Raw genomic sequence first — 2,964 nt, 5'->3', positions numbered from 1 at the left:
GAGCAAATGAGCAGGAAATTAAAGGAAACGCCTTTGTTAGAGGTGAAATGTGTTGGGGTTTGTTTTGCATCTTGGTGTTAGAAGGGAAGTGTTGGTTTGGGTGGTGGGGGGTGGGTTTCATACCTACCTCAGGAATAGAATCATTGAAGGGAGAAGGGAGAGATCTGCACATTCCAGTGGATGGAAGGAGCATTATTTTATATTGTCTTATTTTTAAAATATTGTATATTTTTTATATTTAGTATATTTATATATTAAATACATTTTCTTATAATTTAGTATAATTATACATACATAATAATATAATAATATCAATATTATATAATAATATAATTAATTATATAATAATTACTATATAATTTAGAGTTATAATAACTTGTATTATTATAAATTAATATTAATACATTAATATTGCGTTATAATAACTTATATTATTATAAATTAATATTAATACATTAATATTATTTATATTATTATATAATAATTACTATATCGTTTAGAATTATAATAATATAAATTGTTACAATAATATCCATTGTTATAATTATAAATTATAAATGTATAATTATTTTATAAACGGGGCAGCACAAACTTCGAGGTTTAAAGTAAAACCAGCTTGAAAAAAAAAAGAAGAAAAAGTGGGAAAGTTGGAATATTTCTGCAGGAAATGCCATTCTGGGAGTTCTACCCCCCCGGGTTTAACACACAGGGCTCTTTTCACAGCAGGCAGGTTACAAATCCCCAGCAAATCAGTTGGCAATTAACTTCCAGATTGCCTGAATCCCATTATCCTCATTAACTCAAATGGTTTTAATTTCCTAGGCGTGTTCCTAGGGAAAAAAAAAGGACCTCAGGGCTGGCAGGGGGGGCTGGGTTTTCATGCCCACCCTCTGGCACCCCTGTAAAATGAAAGAGGAGGGGAAAGAAAAGGTGTAATTCAAACTGGGGTGGGTTTGGATGGATCCAAAGTGGGAAAAAGGCACATTTTTGGTGCTGTTTCCTTCAAACTGGGGTGGGTTTGAAGGGATCCAAAGTGTAAAAAAGGCACATTTTTGGTGCTGCTTCAGCTTGCCAGACTCAGCTTTGCCCTGCCTGAAAAAGGAGGTAAAATCTCACTTGGTTGTGTTTTCTCTGGCAGGTTCAAATAATCAGAAAAAAAAAAGGAAAAACAGGTTATTTTGGGGTTTTTTTCCCAGCTTATTTTAAATCCATCTCCCCTTTGAAAAAAACCCTCCTGAAAGCTGCTGGGTCTCTTCCTCCTGAAGTGGTTCCAGTGCTTGTTCTTCCTGGAGAGAAAACACTGGGAACACCTGCTGGGAGTTTGACACGTGCACTTGGGAATTGCACTTGGAAAAACGCACTTGGGAATTCCTGACACTGGAAGTTTCTCCTGCCAAGTCCTGTTTTGAGCTGCAACCCCCCCCCAGGGGGGGGCCAAAAGCTTTGCAGGAAGCCTGGCAGGCAGCATTGGGGGGGTTTTAGATAGGTAAGTGTCTCTTCAGGTATAGAGACAGGCTTGCAAAGTGCTTGGAAGGTCTCAGGTGTGGGGCTGCTGGGGTTCCAGCAGGTCGAGTCCATTTTGTCATTGTTGGTGCTTTTCTTGGTATGATTTTTCTTCAGTGCCCCTTGTAGGTAAAAATGGGAACTTTGGACTTTGTGCAGGTTTTATAAGGACACCCAGGGAAAGTGACTGTGGTGAGAGTTTCATTTTTCTGAGCATCTAAGCAGTGAGCAAAGAGATCTGGGGATGGTTTTTAAGGGAGCAGTTTCATTTTTTACCTTGGTGTGGTGGGTTTTGGGCCCAAAACAACAAAGAACAGCCCTGTGGTCACTCACTTAACTCCCCCCCCCACACACACACACACCCTGGGATCAGGAGGACAAAGGTCCAGACAAAGGACAAGGAGGGATCTTCACTGATTGGGATCCTGGGCAAAACAGACTCAACGTGGGGAAAAAAATCATTATAATTTGATGTCACACTAATCAAACATCCCCCCAGGATCCCCTCTCCTAGCTCTGCTCAGCTCCCATCTCTCAGATGTTCATGGCAGAGGTTCATTTATTGTCCCTCTGGTGGCTCCTGGGCTGGTTTGGGGCAGGAGAAGCTTCTCAGCTTCTTCCAGGAGCCCCCCCTGGGGCCCTTCTACCAAAAAAACCCCACCAAACCAGAGCAGAACACCTTAGTAAGAGCTTAAATCTCGAGATCCAGTGCTTTGCATGTTCTGAGGTTAAACATCTCTGAGGAAGAAGTGTTTTCTGTTGGGCTCCAGCTGAAACTGGTGCTGAGCTCAGGAGCAATAAGCCAGTTCAGCCCAGCAACTGGAAGCTGTGAAATCCCCAGGCAGTCCAGAAATGTCAGATTTCTAAGCCCTGGGCAATGAATCCTAGGAAGCTTCATTTAAAGAATCTTGCTTGGTGTGGAAATGGAGTTGATGAACAGTCCTGGTGGTTGTTTCTGTGTCCTGCACCTGCTCTCTGACTTCAGCTGTGTCGTGGCTGGATGTGACATCAAGCACAGGAAACCACCTCTGAAACAAGGCCTGAAGGAACAGATTTCAACATGGGTTATTGGTTTTTTTGTTTAAATAAATCCATTCCTAAGGAGCCATGGCAAACACCTGATGAGCTGTGAAGGCGCTGGGCTGAAATTTATGGCCAGAGCAGAAGTGGATTTTAAAACAACCAAGTGTTTATCTTGTGCTGAACCCACAGGGAAAATAAAAGGTCCCCAAAGAGGAAAACAAATCAAAAGCCCAACTCAGAAGCCTAAATCAAAAGCCTCATCACACAGGGGTTGTTTCTGCTGTGAGCACTTCAGGTTTGTGTCCAGTTCTGGGCTCCCCAGTTCCAGAGGGACAGGGATTTACTGGAGATTGTGTTCAGCCTGGAGAAGAGAAGGATCCAGGGAGACCTTAGAGCACCTTCCAGTGCCTGAAGGGGCTCCAGGAAAGCTGGGGAGGG

The sequence above is a fragment of the Chaetura pelagica genome, unplaced genomic scaffold, assembly GCF_000747805.2.
Source record: "Chaetura pelagica isolate M959 unplaced genomic scaffold, ChaPel_1.0 scaffold1077, whole genome shotgun sequence".
NCBI lineage: Eukaryota > Metazoa > Chordata > Aves > Apodiformes > Apodidae > Chaetura > Chaetura pelagica.
The sequence above is the reverse complement of the archived record's forward strand: the minus strand, read 5'-3'. Positions refer to the sequence as shown.